The following is a 19,034-nucleotide window of genomic DNA, read 5'->3' as shown; positions in this document are numbered from 1 at the left end:
GGTTATCAGGGCTGCTGCGCGCTCCCCCTCCAGCTGAAGCAGGCACTCATGCTGCAGCAGGCTCTGCCACGGGGGCCCTCTCTGTCATAGCCTTGTTATTTAGCTCCTCTCACTTCTAATAAAGGACAAACGTTTTCCCCTCAAACTTGTTTTCAGAATGCCTGAAGGGAAATAACAATGAAATAGAGGACAAGCATTTTCCTGTCCGTTTTACTGCTCATTCACATTTTTTCCTAGAGCACTGGTACTTTGACAGATTATATTTTAAATATGCATTATGCATACCTCCGTGTTAGTCTTAATCTGTCGCGTAGTATCATAAGGCCCTGAGTGAGAATAAGACGACGGTGCCATATTTCAAATGAAACAGCTGGAGTAGAAAGTTCTCATATCATTACAAGTTCAAATTTTGTATTTTTAAGATGTAATTTCAAATTAATGTATTTGGGTACTCTGGGCCACATCTATATTTCGATGTGTAGCATTTGATGCAAAAGAAATTGACTGAATTACTGCTCACAAAAGAAAACGTATCAAACTCAGGGCTGTTTGATAACATGCATGTAAATGCCAATTCCTGGCACAAGATATCCTTGGCTTTACACTGCCACTTAAGCAGTGGATCTTTGAGGAGCAAAAACTCTGCTATCGGTGAAGTAAATCAAATCCAATCCATGTTTGTACGCTCTGACAAGAGACTCCTGGAGCTGCAAACCGAACTCAGTTCTGTTTCATACAGCTAAAAATTACTCAACCAATTTATTATCAGCAATGTAACACAGAAGGAGCAAGGCAAATGCCAAATTTAAAGTCTCTTTTGCAGGGCTGAGCAAAAAGCAGAAGTAACTGATTTCAGTCTAATGCTGCGTTAAGAAACATAACCACTTGGCTTTTGAAATCACAATTTTAAATGCACCGCTAAAGCTGCAGGACTTTGGTGGGACATCACGTGAAACGGTTCAAGGAAAACTGTAGATCATCCGAGCCAGGGACATAGCATACACAATGCTGGAAAGCAAAAAAGCAAGAACTTCAGTTAGAAAAGCCTTGATGGTAAGTGTATTTCCCTGTCCCTGCTCTAGCCAAGCGCTCAAGGGTTGAGAAAAGAAAGTTATCCTTACAGCAATCAACACTGCGGCTGTCATCTGCTGTCTTCCTGTAGAGCCTTACAGGGTGCTGTTGGCAACATCTGCCACACACAAAAAGCAGCATCCGGGACAGCCAGATCCAGAGCAGAGGAGCGCAAGAGATGCCTCACAAATAAATATGCAAGGCAGAAGATGTCAAAATAAGAAAGTCGATGAATTTAAAAAATAATAAAAGAGCTCAGTTGTGACAGGTGACCTCCCAAAGTCCAACTGCAGGACTGCCTAATGAGAAAAACTGGCATAATGAGAGATTAAGAAAGCCATGTTCTACTCTTAGTTTGTATCATAAAAATACTTGTTGAAAATGTCTGGAGACTCATTCTCAGTATACTGACCCATGTCCCCGGGAATTTTGATTGCTAGCTTGACCTCAGGCTCCCCATCACCACCTTTTAATTTCTGAAAAAACATCTTCCTGAAGGAGATGAGACTTGATTCTTGTTTATTCCAGAAGAACAAGAGGAAAAGGCAAACAGACCTTCAAAAACACCAGATATCTATGTCATGCAATTCTTATATGGAGACTGGAGGCCTGGTCATTTTATCAGATATTCAATTTTCTTAGGCCAAATAGATTTTTGAGTACAAAAGCAGAATGAAGTATCTGCATGGGTATTTTTCTTTCATGCCTTCCCCCACTCTTTTAAGACTCCCATTGAGCAATAGATTTCCTGTGATTAGCTCACTTAGTACTGATTATAGCTCACTTCCTCTCAGGGATTAGCTGAAAGCAGCTTTCTGACAAGTTTTTATTCAGGCTGTGCTACCTAGCCACAGCTCACTTCCTGCCCCTAACAGCATGTTAGTTCAGCAGCTAATCAATTTGCAATGATTTCATCACTGCAGAAAAATTCACAGATCAAACAAATCTCTGACAGCCTTATCCACAGAAAGCAAAACAAATCTTTTTTGATGGTTTGCTTCCCAAGTCAAAGCACTCAGCTCCATGAGATTTCATCTGATCCAAAAAGGAGTTTTCTGAAACAATAAGAGACTACCTTCACAGATTAAGATTAAGAATACTTATCTCTTCAGTTCAGAAAAATTGAAGAAAAAAAAAATCGGTGACAGACAGAGAATTACTTTCTTTCAGACTTGGCAAATGCAGTCTTCTCAGATCTCCAGCCCACCAAAAGAGGACTTACGCAAAAGCAAGTACAAGAAAACCTTGATAATATCCACTAAGAGCCAAAAAGGGTAATGTGTACCACCTATGTTTATTAAAACTATGCGCAGATGCTCTAATACAACATAAAGCTTGCCAATCTTGCACACTCTAAAAAGAGAGACACCTATCTCCATGGGACTTGTTGAAACATCTCTTTTCAGCTTTAGATGGTCCCATATAAAATAGGTATTTCATCAATGCCAAACCACATACCCACAAAAGTTGACAGTTATTTTTCTTTAACTTCCCTTTATAGAAAGGGGGATGGAAGAGGAAAATAGACTAACCTATGAGACTCCAACCAAGCACAGATCTCTAACTTGCAAGCACAACTGAGCAAGATACCCCTTCAAACTGTAACTGAGAAAACAGATAAAAAACAGAAAAAGAAACCTGAATACCTCAAATACTAATTTTTCATTAAGATACATACAAGGACACCAATTAACCAATCTAACTGCCTGTCAAGGCCTACTCACTAACAGAACAGATAAATTGCCCGAGGCTTTTTTGCAAAATTAACAGCCACAAGCACCATCAAGCATTTAAAATATAAACATCGAGTCTGTAAATAGGCTCTTTCTTGCTACCTACCCTTTACTGCTATATGCAACAAAGGCAACACATATTCATACTCTACAGATAGTATAGGAGAACCTTAATATTTTGCAAAATCAGACTAAGTGATACGCATGACAACATACCCAGGTAAATTCTTTCCATCTTATTTTCAGATCCCTCAAATTCCTTATGATTTTTGCTAACTCAGACGTAAAAAACATAGCGCAGAGAAAAACAGCTGGCATTTAATTATCAAGTGAAGGCGGCAGTTAAAAAAAAAGGTTAGTCAAAGCAGAAGAAATAACGTACAAAAGCAGAAGGCAAAGAACAGGAAGCTAGCTCCAAGCTTTTTTGTACAGAAGAAGAAAGTGTCTCTCCAAAGCTGTAATGAGACGTGCTTACTGTGGACCAAACTACAGAAGACAAATATTCTACTAGTGGGGCATTTGAAAGGGTTACTAAGGCTTTGGCAGATCCTTCTAAAGAACATTCTTCAAACCCAATGCCAAAATACTTTGCAACTTAAAGCAATTCAGCTATTTACTTCTGAAGGCACTTAGTAGATGTGCAAAGTCTTGCACTAAAAACAAGCAGTCTGCTAAAATGACATATTAGACATAAAAATAGATCCGGTTATTCTAATAAGCTACCAGTGGTAGGCATCACCTTCTTGTTTTCAAGAGAAGGCAGCTGACAAACGAGTGTATGAGGCCTGTTACTTCTTCACCCCTCAGTCCTTACAACTTAAGATATCTTCACTTCTCATTGCAGGAACAATAAAGTACAACTTTGCTATAATTTATTAATAAAAGATAAGCAGAAGAGATTACACTACTAAGATTTTGGCAGCCTACCAAACTGGCAGCTCAACAAAAAGTCTGTATATGTAGCTAAAAACAAACAGCAGTGAGCGCATTCCTTGGTAAGGACAATTTTTTCTCACAAATTTTCAATTTTTAACTTTTTTTAGTGGAAGGGGGAAATAATTGCTTAATTATCAATTATGTTTTGTGATTGAAAAAGATGGTAACAGATTTAAAGATATTATCAAATACTAAACTATATTAACTTAATTAAAATCAAAAGAGGCACAGACTGAAGACAGGATGTTCAAGAGTCCTGGTAAGAGTCTACTGTGCCACAGAAAATTCAAGCAAATTCATGATACACTGCTTTGCAAGATAGTGCAAGTCTTGTGATACAGCTTCACTTTTTCTCCTTTAAACTACGAACGACAATCAACTCTCAGCACCTGAATTCTAATTTCTGCTTCATAAAAAGAAATTAAATCAAGCGGTATCAATTTCCGTTCTCTGCTGCAGGGCTGGGTAGTCATCGCCTACTGGCTGAATTCAGGCCACACTTCATTTCATATAGCCCACAGCCACAGTTTTTCTTCAACGAACCATTGTGCAGCGCTGCATAATGATAACATGAACTCAAAGGTGTGTGAAAAGCCTATTCAGTCCTCAACAAGGAAACTACTTACCTCTGCTCTACCAGCTTAAAAACCTAAGACGACTAAACTAAAGGAAGAAAAGACAGCCTGCAGCATATACATCCCATGCAAATCTGTGATTCAAGGTGTTCATGCTTACTCATAATATTTCATTAAGTAGAAAACACATTTGAACCATTTTTTTTAATGAGCAAAGGTTTTCTAAGATCAAAGAAAAATGGGGAAAATCAAAAGTAGGAAAAGTTTACAGGAAAAAAAAAAATCAAGCCTTTGTCTCATCCTTGAGCTTCTCTCTTACTTAAACCTAGCATTTTCAGGCAGTGAAAGATCATGCATTCCAGAGTAAAAGTCATTTGAATAAAGGGTATTCTACCATGCACTTGTTACCTACACCACTTGGTATATTTTTATATTTCTGATAGCCTTTATAGCAGTTTTACACCTAGTACAATCACCACTCAGTATAACGACACATCTCTAAAAACATCAGCCTACTGGTGTCATATAGAGCAGTCACCCTTAGAAGACATTAGAAAACAAAGTCTTTTCTAACCTCCCAAATTATTATTGGACAACAGTAAGACCCTTGGCAAGGATATGGCTTACCCCCGCAAATTAGCAGCCTGAGACTAACCAGAAAGAGAAGAAACATTGAGCGTGCACCAGGAAGGTTTAAAAAAAAAAAAAAAAAAAAAAAAAAAGGAAGAACGCATCCTTTAGGGATCCATCACTATCCTATCACTCTAACACAGCTGTCAAACGTCACTTAAGGAAGAAAGGAATAATAGGGGAAATATATTAGGGAAATGAAGAGAGAAATAACTCCCTCCAGAAATACCATCTTTTTCATATACACTAAGAATAGAGTTCTTCGTTTCTCTCCAGGGGTTGGCCAAGGTTGGATTAAACTGCAGTTAGCATAAGCAGCTTTACCTCAGCTCTGCAGTCCCAGGGGAAAAACTCTTGACTCTTCTTGCAGCACTGTGAAACAGTGCTAGCCTGGAATAAAATGGCATAATGGTAAGTTCCGTCTCTTCTAAACTAACTTTCCCAACCACTGCGTGCACCAACGGCTGGCAGTACAGAGTTACCACCCCGAGATTTACAACAATTTGTAATGGTCCACTAGTTTGCTTTAAGTTCCCAAAGTCCCAGGAGTAGAAGCTTAGTTCTTCATATTCACACAGAATATGAATTCACCGATGAACAGCACTGCCTAGAAGAAATCACGCTTGGGATCTTTAAATCTGAAAAGCACTGGGGCATGACAGTAGGCCTTTTAAAAAAATAAATAAAGGCCTCAGGTGGACACAATTCATCTCCTGCGCATGTTCCAGCAGCACCACAGAGAAAATTAAACATCATTTCTCCTAGGTTCGCACCACAACAGATAAACGCAGTGACATCTTCATACACTCAAATTCCTATGCAAGAAGTGTTCGCCGCAGCATCGCATTTCTGCGCAAGAGAAATTCACCTGCCACTAGCTGGGAAAGCTATTTTTGGCCAAGTATTTGAGGTAACAAACTGTACAGATGCGCAATTATCAGTTAACCTATTGCTCCTAGCATATTTAACTCCACTAACAGAGGTAAAGATCACATGATGGGACATACAATTAGACGCTACAGTCATTGGCACAACGTCATAGCCCATCCTTTCCAATTACTTCAAACATCAAGACTACAGAAAGCACAAACTGTAGCTGTCACATCTCAAACCAACATGGATTTTTAAGTTCTTCATGCATATAAAATTTCAGACATGTCAATAGAAAAGACCTTTGTTCATTAACAGAGGAACAGCAGACTATAATACACAAAACAAGAAAAAGTGAGCTAACAAACTGGCTCTATAAATTGCTCTTCAGTACTTACACTCCAGTAGTCATTTTCCCTTCCCATACTCCAGTCCATGTTTCCCTTGCATGCTGCTAACTCTTTCTATTTTAAAATTACTTTTAAAGATTATGCACACGTAGCAGCAACACAGTATTCTATGATTTAATGCAACAAATCCCTGAAATTTGGACAAATGTTCTTGAACGTCTTTTAGGGAATCAAAACACTAGTTTTTTCAAAAAAAAACACTAGTTCTTTCACCTGAAGAATGCCATGTTCATCACTTTGCATTCAAAAAACTGAATGCCAGAAAGAAGGGGGGAGGGGTTTAATTAATTTTTCAAGTTTTTCTTTTAGTGGTGAAACTACTCTCTCTCTTCATACCTATAAATAGATTTTAGATAAATGCTAAAGAAACTAATCCAAACCAACTAGAACTGGCTGCGCAGAGGATCCAAGTTACAAAGCAATATAAAAACACTCAGCCAAAAAAAGCTAAAAATGTGTCATAATTTAAGGACAATTACATAAGTGTGCAATGATTTGAAAACCAATCATAAGCAGTCAAATTTATCAAATTTTCAAAATATTACAATAAAACTTAACACTCAATGTTATCACACTTCACAGGAGAAGTTAGTATTTTGTCCCTGCATTGACGGTAGAGAAGCAGATGCAGATCATCTCTAACAGTCAAATGCTGTTTATACAAGAGGGCTGCAGCATCAGGAACACAAAAATAGAATTCATTACAGCTCAAGAACGAAATGATTTTTCAAAATAAAAATGCAAAATGAAGAAAACACCTGCCAAGTTTATACACGCAACTACAGTGAAAATTACAACAGAACAGGGTAACTAGCACTCTGTGAAGCAGGAGAGCTTCCAAATTAAGCAATCAAGTTAAAATAATATTTAAACAGGTGACAAAACAGAATATTGAATCTGGGAAGCTACAAAAGACCTTAAGAAATCTACTTACAAATTATGACAGGAGTTTAATCACAGAAGGGGTATATTGGAAGCCAAGACAAAGTAAATTTAGTTCAAAACGTGAGAGACTAAACACTGCGCCGAAGTTCTACGTATCGCCGGTAACAAGTAGTCTTTGGGCACCTATCTATCATGTTGCCTAACAATTTACAGAAGACGTTAAGCAATTGTAAATGTGATCCTATCAGACTCATTATTCAAAAGTGGTTCCTTGGTGTTTTTATTCTATTAACATTTCAGCAATCACAGTTAAGCTAGTAAGGGCTGGACTATCTGGGCAAGAATACAGAACTGTTTAGCAAACTCACTAGTGTTTTGAGCTTTTTGTTTCTCTTGGGGGGGGAGAAGGAAGGAAACGTAAAACAGATCATTTTATTTTGCTTGAAATAGAAAGACAGAAAAGGGTTGTCATCATTACAGAACACCCCAGCAGACCAAGAATCGGAAGCAGTTAGCAAACTGACAAGTGAAGACCTTTGGCCAGGTCTTCCCAAACACAGTAGAACCAGAACACACTAACAAAAATGATGAGAGAATTTATAACATGGCCAACAGATAATGAATCCTTATTTCTATCTTGGAACTAGCCTATCTTAAAAGGAACTTGAAAATAACATAGCCCAAGGGAGAGACACAATGTAAACAAACTTCAGGCCAAACGTTACTAAAAAAAGAGAACAGGGTCTCAGCAGGACAGCACTTGGAGAAGTTTAAAATTAAGTAGCCCTACCAGCTCCACATATTATAATTACGTATCAGTTCAATACAGAATGAATGAAATTCTTAAGAGGAGAATGATAAAGTTTCAGTGAAAAGTTACAGAGCAAGAGTAAAGTTTTTGAAAACGCATTTTTGTGAGGCTTAGGCATTTACACGTGAAAAGGATGCAGTTCTCAACTCCGAATCTACCTTATTGTCTTGCCTCCAGTAACAGTTGTTTAATTATAAAGAAGCTGAAGATGCCTGTGAGGATGAGACTGGCTTCACATAAATGGACCTCAATGACTAATGACTGCCCTCAAAAATTCCCAAAAAATCATCCATGAGTTGGAAACTTCCCTCCCTGAGGTCCTCACATACACACATACTATCCCAATAAGAAATTAAAGCCATCTGCTCTTTTCTAATAGACATAAGAGGTACTTCACTTATCTGAGGAACTCTAATTTCACTGCAAGGGATATATCATAACAATTAAAAAAAATTAAGAGATTGACAGCTCGCATGCTGTGCAATGAATATAAGACTTGCATTAGAGAACTACTTTAATCTTGGGTGCTATCTAAGCCCTAAATCACAGAAAGATGGAGAATATATCAGGGAAGCATCACTACGTGATTGTTTTGCTCCCACACTCCTTCATCTGTACGCACTACAATGGAAGAGTACTGCAGAAAGTTGCTGAAGCAAGTCCTGGGCCACATCCCAGCTGCAAAAAGTCATTTAATAGGGTCCCCACAATGAGGGCGATAACAACAGATACCACAGCTGATACTAGCTAAGAAGAGACTTGAGTCAGCATACTGGGCTAGAGAGGCTGATGCTCTGAGCCAGCACAGCCATTTTTCACCTTCCAATTCTTCCTTTTTTGTTGTTTTGTTTTGTTTAATCTAAAATACTATTAGATGCTACTAGTCAGTCTGAACGTATGAACCAGGGCATAAAACATTTCTGTTGCAACAAATAAGCACTGAAGGCTGACAAGTTCTGTGACTATGAAAATTCACATACACAAAAAAAAAAAAATACAAAAGATTGTCCTCAAAAATCTATAGTAACAATATAAAATAATGTAATGCATAATATAATGCCTCTAGAAGTGGTCTACTTTCTAAGAGCTTGTCATCTAAGGGAAAATTCTCTCAGGTTCTTTCAATTCTGTTAAGAAAACAGGAAAAGAATTTCAGTAAGCTCTTTCAAAATAGTTAAGTAGAGATAAAGATCTCTATCAAACTTGGTAACAAAGAGAAAGTCCACAAAATATCAGTTTGAGCAGTCACTTGCCACCAGTCTATCCCCACACTGCTCTTGGGAAAGTGGTCCATTTTCCGCTGTTGACCCAGTATGTACACGCATGTGTGCATAACTCATGAAACCAGAAATAAAACAGTGATGATACCTTTTATTTCTTAAACTAGGTACAGAGAAGAGAAAGGAACAACTAAATTCATGATTACCAATAAGATATTTGACAAAGTGACAAAAATACTAAAGGTCAGAGAAGAGAAAGCTAATTCAGCAGCCAAACAACAGTTTGATCTATATTCAGTTTCTTAGTCATTCTTTGACTAAGATCCCTGAAACAGACTTCTCCAGGTAAGGCTTTATCATAAATTTAGAAGCTGACTAACTCACTTTGGGCCACGGGCTTTGGGTGTAATAAAGCAGCAAAGTAGAACTGTTAACAGTCACTTAGCCAAGTAAGATTTGGTAGAAAAATACTTCCAAAGATTCTCAATACCAGGGCAAGGGCAATGCCCAATAAAACAGCAGAACATGTCATGGGAAAGCATAACATGACAAAAGTCAATGTCAGACACATTGCTGACATTGATCTCTCAAAAGCAGTGAGAGAATGAAAAAAAAAAAGTTAAAGAGTTAATGCAGATTTTGTTTTTCCAGAAAAATAAACCCATTAAGACCTTCAATTAAACCAAATCTATTTTAAAACCCTTTCATCTTGGTATTTTCACTCAACCTCCATTCTTACAGTTTATCCTTCTCCCTTTCTCTTTTAGTTTCTTAAAAAATAAAATAAAATAGAAAATTGTATTACTTTGGATGCTCCAAGCTCTGCAATACTGCTGCAGATGTGCTATCATATAATTTTACAAGATGTTTTAACTTCTTCCACATGAGTAATACTCTAGTAAATTTTACCAAAGATGAGACCATTTGCTGCCGCTGCAAAAAAAGAGACTTTCTAGAGAATGCCTAACAAGCCAAGAGGGAGAATTATTCGTCTCAAAAATAAAATATTTTACAATGAAATAATTATTAAAGAAAGATGACACCAAAGCTGAAAAATAGAACGCTCCAATCTGCTTGTGTAGAAAGCCTCCAAACTGAACTGCTCTGAATTTTTATATGCCATTTACATCAGCTACCTAGAAAAATAATCTTATATCTAAAACTTTCAGCATCAATTCTCAAGAAAAAAAACAAGAAAATGCACAGTACTACTATACCATATATATAAAACCCTTAAAAATACATCTAGAAGGGCTAGAAAGCAAAATGAGCACTCATAAAAGCAATGGGTCACCAGTGCTATGTCAACATGTACCTTAGTTACTGTGACAAGGTCTTCATCCCACTGTTTTGCCATATACTTTACAGCATGACAAAAGTGAAAATCAGATAGAGGTACTCGCACAAATTGCCTGATTGCAACAGTTAGGACTCTCTTTACCACAAAGAATTACTTCTGACCCTCAGTGGTAAGTCTGGACATTGATATCAAAAAGCCTTATCATCCAGATTGAACTTAACTGTTCTTATTGCTAAATATTTTCGAAACTCCTGAACTTAACTTGCACCTTGGAGTAGAAGAAGCAAGGGAACAAGCAGAAGTGATACGCTGTGATAGTGTCCCAACTCTAAAAATCAAAGATGTCACTTTTTTTTTTTTGAAATAATGACAGCTAGTATTTCACACATTAATAAAGAGCACTTTCAAAGTAATAATAATTTAACATTAGAACTTTCCACGTCATAGCAAACAATCGTGATATTTTGTGAAGAGGTCTACAACTTAACATCAGTTTGTTCATTTTATGCCTGATCTGCAGACTGAAATAACATTCTCAAAAGCTCAGAAACACATGTGAAAGTGTCTGAAAGAGTATAAAGCTAGAGATACAACTTTCCAGCTCTTTTAAATTGTGCCGTCAGCGTCAGATCACTAAATAAAAGTTCCAAGCCAAGTTTAAAATCAGTTATTAGTCTTCTGTCAATTCAGTTCTCTGATCCAGATCACGACAGACTCGGGGAAGCCCCAGTATTATTACATGGGAACGGGTAAAAACAACTGTTTTGGGCCAGGGGAGATCACTCAGATTTGGAAAAAGACTTAACTAAAATCCAAACGTTTGGAGCTGCTTAAGCTGACACCTAGCCCTTTTACTATATTCTGTATTCCCAAGCTACATAAGAACTGCCAAAGAACTGCAAGTCGCCTCTTTTTATGCCATCAAGGCAACGGTGTTGAACTAGGAACCTTTTTTCTGCATGCTCCCTGCATACAGATACATGCAAGCATAGTGGTGGGAAAACTGTCTTGGTGTGTACCATGTTTGTGTGAATTAGCCTAAAAGGCCTTACAGACACACAGCTGGGACTCTCTACAGAGACTGTTCTCCCTTGTTGGTCCTTTCTCCTCCAGTACCTTCAAAGAGCACTCACTACTGGCACTTCAGTTAGCACAACTGGCACTTCAGTTAGCACAACTGGCACTTCAGTGCTGACAAACTGATGTGATCTGTCCATATCAGAAGAGGGAGATCCTTTCCATGACCTCCAAATTCCAGAGATGCTCTTCTCATCATCTTGTTTGTCCTTGATTCTCGTATCTTGAATCATGGCAAAAAGTGTCAGAAAATTTTAATTCATTATCTTCTAATTCCTAGTCAGGTCAAAGGTTAAGTTAGAATGTTTTATTAACTTCCGTGTTTAAGTTTTTAATTTTTTCCTTTTACCCTTTAGGTAATATCCTGACATTTTAAAAACTACTCATTTTAAAACATTAACAAAGCTTATTTCCAACTCTTTGTTTTTTTTTAATCAGGTAATACACAAGGTAAACAGTGCTTTCAATTCAGCCTTTTCCAATGAGCTATTTCCACAGGAAACTGCCTAGCCAGCTCTTGCCTGACCTCAGGACAGGTGAAGCTTAAATCGCCGTAAGACCTCTTTAGAGAGGATGGCATTTTGCAGCAGACAGGCTTAGGAGAAAGATATTGTCATAAATTCTTCCAAGTTCTCATTTTATCAGACCTTTCCAAGGAGAAAGAGCTTTAACATTCAAGGCTAATTTTACAAAGATCTTCCAGAAACAGCCTTTTTTCTCTTATCCAACAGGTGTTCCTGTTAGCAGTTCTAGAAAGATTGTAAAAGAAGAATATAACTTAGAGTAAAAAAGCACTACACTTGTTTCCAAAATAAACCCCACACTAGTGGCTAAAATTCTAACTTCATTCATTTAAAGAAGCTATGGGAAAGCATGCGAACACTGACAGTTGTAAATTCTTGTGGGTACATGATGAGTCAAACATCCAGCACCATCACCTGAACAGGGAGTAGAAAACTTCAGAGAAAAGTAGAAGTTGTATTGGAAAGACTTTTTAGTGTATTCCCATCCCTTAATACACCTGCCAGCTGTCCTGCTTCTGGTTCACAATATGCTAAATCCCTTCATTAATACAGTACACAACTTTTAAATCATACTCACAGCTGTCCTAACATGTTGGCTCCTTCCTACAGCTGCTTTTCTTGGAAATGAACCTACATAATTAGAAGGTAGTAGAATCTATCTTATCAAAGTACCTCCTGTAGGGATAGGCAGTGATTTTTGCTAATTAGCAGAGAGAACAACTCTGACTCAAGATTCAAATAAAGCACAGTTGCTGGCAACAGATAACCACTTATCTTCCAAGGCAACATTTGGTATTTCAGTAACAAACGAAGCCATGCAGTTTAAGTATGCAACTCTGGGCAAACTTGTGATTAGAAACGAGCCACCAGGTTCTGCACTGGTCAACTAGAGGACAAAAGGAAATTTAGGTATTTGACCACAGGACCCCTGCTGATCCAGGCCTAAATAATAATTGAAATTTTTGACAGGAACAGTGATGGAAATTTGCCAAGGTAATATATTATTTTTATGCAAAACCTATCTTTTCACATTGCAGCAGAGATGTCTCCCTCAAAGCTGACAACGTAGAGATGCTCATGAACAAATTTAATAGCCAAAGACTACTTACTTTTTTCTCCTCAACAGAGTCTGTTTTCTTCTTTGCTTGCCATCCTCAGTCATCACACCAACCCCAAAACTAGCCTCGAGATCTCTAGGGTAAAGCTCCAGATCTCTGCTACAAAGCATCCAATATTATATCCCCATAGCAAGGAGTGTTCATTAAAGCAGTTTTACATACCAGTGCATCACTAGCAGTTGAGGCATATAGCTAGCCGCTGAAGCAAAGCGTTTTGAAATTCACAAATAAAAGTCAGATATATCAACCTGACAGTTTCAAAACCCACTTGTCTTGCCTGGAAAAAGTCTCACCAATTTCTGCAGCATTTCAATATACAGTAACCTTAGCCTTTCAAAAGCTGAACCAATGCATAAGAATTCCTTCTGTATATTCACAGATAGTGGGTCCAAGAGCGCTAGTAATCACTCGAAATTTAGCCAAACATCAGAAATGAAACTCTTGTCAATTTTGAGGCTTGTTCACAAGCTTATGGAGAGAGAGTGGTAATGTGTACACTACTACTTTCTGGAAATGCAGTACTACATCTACTCAGAGAAGGGGAACTAAGATAACAGCTGCCTGGAGAAAGCGCCTGACCTTCCTCCCCAGACCAGCCAATCTCTGAAGGAAGAGCACAGAGCAAAAACAATTTAGTACAAGGCAGAACTCTCCAGATGCAATTCTGAGACAGGAAACGTCTCCTTCAAGAGCAACAGAAGGTAAAGCTTCACATCAGATAACTACTTGCCAGGAGCCAGGATAAAAAAAAATGAAGTTCCCAGCCAAGACCCACAAAGATATCTCTAGCAGGTATCCAAGAAACCTCTCCCTTCCCCAAAGTTCAGGAAGGCAAGTACGGCACTACCAATACTGTACTTAACTGAAAGGTATGCCCACGTTCCTACCTCCGTCTGCCCATCAGGTGAGACATTTTCAAAACCTGATTAATTCTAGTTCCTAGCTGGGAAAAGAGAAGGAATGATTTACATAAATTATGTGCAAGTTAGATACAGAGCGGGACCAAAAAATCAGTGTTTCAGTGGCAGACACTGTCCACTATGTCAGTCAAAATACAAGTACTGAACTGCATATTAGTTTCCAACTAAACTAAAACATGACTTGATATGAAATCATGCTTCAAGATCCCAGAAACCTTGAGCAGCATAAGGCTTGAATATAAATGGTGAGCTCTATTTACATATAACAGTCTGGTCCCTAATTAGTGAGTTCACCAGCTGATCTGATATTCTCATATCAAAAAATCCAGTATCTCTTACTACCTGTATTAAAATGCAAGTAAGAGTTTTTGAAAAAAATCTTACAACCTAGCAACCTCAAGACATCCTAATTCTAAATACCAATGCACACTAAGGATCCTTAGGCCTTCAGGGAATGCTGTAGCATTTCCTTGCTAAAGCACATGAGCTGCATTGTCCTGCCTTCAAAAACTAGCACCTTGCCCAGAAATTTCTTACGCTTCACCACAACACAAGCACCCTAGGCTCTTTTTCTCTTCCCCATCCAGTGCTTAATGCTCTCCTCGCACAAGCACTGCTACTCCCACATCTTGTCAGAACCCAAGGTTTCCCCTTGCACCCGCACCCATGTACACACATATGCACTCCCTGCTTGTCCACCTCAAACCGCAGGCCTTGCCCTAAGGCCTTGCCATGCCTGAAGGCTGGAAAAAACACTGACCTGGCATAATGGAAAACCCAGCAAATAGTCAAATTCGCAGAAGATCCACCATGGTTCTTCCCTAGCCAAATTAACCTTGCTAGGAGGCAGAAGGAATACAGCACTGGGCCAAGTGTGGCATTAAGAGGACTATACTGTTTCTGAGACCCAACCTAGTAGTTCAGCCTGGCACTCAAGTACTTGGACTGATTAGTTATCTTTAACTAATTTCAGTGGCAATTTCAGTGTTTGCAGTGCAAAACTTAACTGTAAAGGTATGTCCAATTACTGCTACTTCCATAGCAGGTACAGAAACACTTCCAAGACTACACCGCAGTAACAAAGCTCTCAACATTTTCAGACAGATAATCAAATTTGAATTGATTTAAGAAGAAGCTGCTTCCTCAGAAAAGTAAAAATTGAGCATCCAGCATTTTTTCTGAATTTCTCTTCTAATCCAAGCGAGCGTCTCTGCTTGCTGAGCGGTAGAATTCATCACAGGAATTAAGTTTCTAGAACAAGTTACAGAAGGGTTCTACCACTGCCTTCTTTGGACAATTTGTTTGCATCCTGTTCAAACCATCAGTAGTAACACGATCCTGTATGTGTCAGTTATGTCCCTACAATAACCCACTACAAATCTTAGTATTTGATATTATTACATCAATAATTAATAAAGCTTGAAAGTAATCTATTTTCTGATCAGCTAAAAACTGATCCAAAGCTATCATTTTCCAGGAGTGTGTCTCAATTATAAAATCAAACTTACCTAACCACAACTTAATAAAAATATATAATTCATTTTTACAAAACCTCATTTGTAGAAACTGTTTTCATTAAACAGACACTTGAAACGTGAAAAGTTAAGGAAGCTGCATTTTCAGACAGCTGAGCTAAGTAGGCAGCTTGGCTTGACTGCATCATGCCCAGCTGCTCAAGACCTCTCCGTCTTCTTGTTCTTCCCACCACTATGCCTCCCCTAGCCCCTTCTTTTCCTCCTCAATGTTTTCTTAAGACAACTCACTCTCAAAGCTTTCTGCTAGAGCTCAACTCTCTGTCACCAGAGCTTTGCTCAAGTTATCACTGGCCCCAGTCATTTAGAACACTGTCTCTATAACTAGGACTTGTTTCCAAAACAAATTAACTATTTTCCCAACTGTGGCTACCGCACAGACATGTGAAAGGTGGAGGGGGAAAAAAAAGACAGATAAGAGAATTCTGAAATGGAGGTAGCTGTTACTAGTAAAACAGAGACCTATATTCAGATTCCTGCTGCTTTTCACATTTGATATCAAAAGAACGAAATTAACAGCATCAAAGCCTTTAACATTTATCCTAAAGTTATTTAGAAAATGAAGTTGCTTGATAATTTTTCCTTTCAAACATAACTGAAACGCTAATTTAAACAATGCAAGTGTGCATGATTTTTTTAAGACACATTTTAAAGTAAGCAGATTAGACCTACCATACATGGTCAAAGCATCCATCCATCTACTCCAGCAGCTATTCCAGACAGGAAACAGTAACAGGTGCCTCAGAAAAACTCCCCCAATTGGCCAAACTTTCAGGTTAAGCTGGCATAAATTTCATCCCAGTGAATGAGATCCTGACAACGTCCTATAAAACAACTCAGAGCACATGCACCTCTGATCCACTGAAACACTTTGCCCTCAGCTAAAACATGCAAAATATCTAGACAGCAGCTGAAAACGTTTGTATTATTGACCATTTCCTAGCCCAACATTTTTTTTGAATAACTATGTCTACATAAAGCAGAGTCAAATCCCACATGCAACTTAGACAATACAGAGAATCTGCACTATGCTTTCAAAAATATTTTTGTTCTACCCCAAGAATGGAAATATACCCCCACCGTCATAGGCCTTTCCTTCATCTAAAGCATTACTTGGCGAGTTGTTTTGAAGTGCTCCTGTGATCTTGAAGATTCTCCTCAAAATCTCATCATGCAAAGGCTTTACATTTTTACATTTCTACACTGCTCCTATTTCAGTCTATTAGTCTGCAATAATAAAATGACTAATTTCTTAGTCCTATGGTGGCATAAAACTGGTACAGCACACTTGGTTATGTACGGATATTTGTAAGTCTGCCTCTACAGTATCTTTGTGCATTAAATTAATTCCATCTCCTAAACGGAGAAACCGAACCACAAAGTACTCAGTCCCCTGATTTTTAGCCACATACCACTTCAGGGCTCACATTGTGAAGGCTGCACCATACTGAAAAGCCCAAGAGCAAGCCTATCTTTAAAAAAAAAAAAAAAGAGAGAGAGAGAGAGAGGAGAGAGAGAGAGAGAGAGACATAAAGAAAGAGAAAAATGGAGAAAGGCAGGAGCAAGAAGATAAAAAACAAAAAAGACACAAAATTCCATGCTCAAATTGTGCTTACTATCCCAGTCATTGTGCTTACTATCCCAGTTATTGCAATACCTCCAAAATAATGAGGATTATTAATAAAAATGCTGCAATATCTGGCCTGCTTTCACTTACCATAAGACAGCATGTAAATGGATTTATTTTGGCTACAGGCAAAGTGCAGTATTGCTCTTTGAAAGCTAGCTGATTAACTGTCTGCTCCCAGACAAACCTTCCGGCAGTTGCTTGTACACACCAGTCCCTGAGCTCAGGCTAAACCAAATTTTTTTTCCCAATTCCCTGATCAGCCTACCATTAGACATCTACTGTTGTCGGGCAGGCAGCACGGACAGAACGGAAGGCAAAACGCACTAACAAAAACTAAACAGAAAACACAGCAAAGAGAAAAAACAAACAGAAGAGCACACAAAGAGTAGCAGTTACATTACGGTCTAGTATAAAAAGGGTATCACAGCAGCTCCAAAGAAAGATTCATAACCTGCTGCAGTACTCGGATTCCTTCACTCACTGTAGGAAAGCATGTGACCAAAAGCTCTCTGCACTACATTTCCGTACTTGTACAGATTTTTCTTTAAGAGTTTTTCACAGATACATTGACGCTAATTTTCCCCCCACTTTAAGCGATCTGACAACAACGAAGGCTGTTGTGAAGGGTGTACTGTTTTCCTCGGGACAGACTGCTCTTTGCTCTGGGGGTGCCACCACCGCGCCCAGCCCTGAGGCAGAAAGGGACGTGTCGGGAGGGGGGCGGCAGGGGACAGAGGATGGAGGTGACCCTTGGGCTTCAGAAAGCGCCTGCTGAGTTCCCGCAGTACTGGCCCACAGAGGGCAAATCAGCATTACAGCAACATCAGGCACCGCTTTCCGGCCAGCCACCGCCGCGCGGCAACGGCGGCGAGCGCACCACAGCTCCTCCGGATCACCAAACGACCAGGCGGCCTCTCTCCTCGCCAGCTCGCCGCCCCGTTTCCCCCGGGCAGCGCCCCCGCTGCGCCTCCCGCCAGCGCATCGCCGCCGCGGGCGCGGCCAGCCCCCCGGGGCAGCGCGCTCGGCGCAGGCCGGCGCCCGCGGCGCCACCGCGGCTTCCCGCGGCGCAGCCCGGTGCCACGGCCCGGCCGAGCTGGCCCCGCCGCGACCCGCGCACCCCCCACGGCGGCCGGCGGGCAGGGCGGGCGGCGGCCCGGCCGAGACGGCGCGCCCGGGCCCGCCAGAGGCCCGCGGCCGCGCAGGAGGCCACAAAGGGCGGAAGGCGCGGCGACGCGGCGGCAGGTGGGAGCGGGCCGCCGCCGCGGCACTCACCGGGATGGCGGCAGCGCCTGCCGCCTCTGCAGACGGCCCGGCGGGGGCGAGAGGGGGCGGCGGGGCGGACGGGGCGCGGCCGCCACACGGCGCCTCCTGCAATGGCGGCGGCGGGACCCACCGAGGCGGCGGCGGCAGGAGCCGGAGGGGGAAGCGGAACCGCCACGCGCGGCCACAGCCCGCGAGGGCGGGCAGGGGCGGGGCGCCGCCGCACGCCGACTCCAACTCCCGGCAGGCCGCGCGGCGGCGCTTCGGCGCGCGGGGCCTCACGGGACGCGTAGTCTGGGGCAAGCGGCCCAAGATGGCGCCGGAGGCAGCGGCGCTACCTCCGGCAGCGGCGGCTCTACAGGCCCTGGACGCGGTTCCCTATAGAGCAAATTAACGCTGCTTCAGTAGCGTCACCGCCAGGAGTGAGGCGATCAGAGGCAGTCTCTGCACATCCCCACAGCTGACAAAAGCAAACACCCTCAAGACAAAATAAAGGACAAGGACGTCTTTTAAACTCACACCTCTCTTCTAT

The 19,034-nt window shown here is 40.5% G+C and overlaps 1 protein-coding gene across 2 annotated transcripts in view; it reads right to left on the bottom strand.

Moving 5' to 3' along the window:
* Nucleotides 1–18,695, bottom strand: part of PAK2 (p21 (RAC1) activated kinase 2) — a 50,378-nt gene extending 31,683 nt beyond the window's left edge. Inside the window, exon 1 of one of the 2 annotated variants that reach the window (XM_068953895.1) lies at nt 18,636–18,695. The gene's annotated coding sequence lies outside the window, so the exon portion shown is untranslated. Of the gene's footprint in view, nt 1–16,284; nt 16,432–18,635 lie in introns of those variants that run through there. The other variant, XM_068953894.1, reaches the window with a different exon arrangement.
* Nucleotides 18,696–19,034: the final 339 nt, after the last annotated feature.

The sequence above is a fragment of the Struthio camelus genome, chromosome 9, assembly GCF_040807025.1.
Source record: "Struthio camelus isolate bStrCam1 chromosome 9, bStrCam1.hap1, whole genome shotgun sequence".
Lineage (NCBI taxonomy): Eukaryota > Metazoa > Chordata > Aves > Struthioniformes > Struthionidae > Struthio > Struthio camelus.
This window is presented reverse-complemented; position numbering and strand designations above follow the sequence as displayed.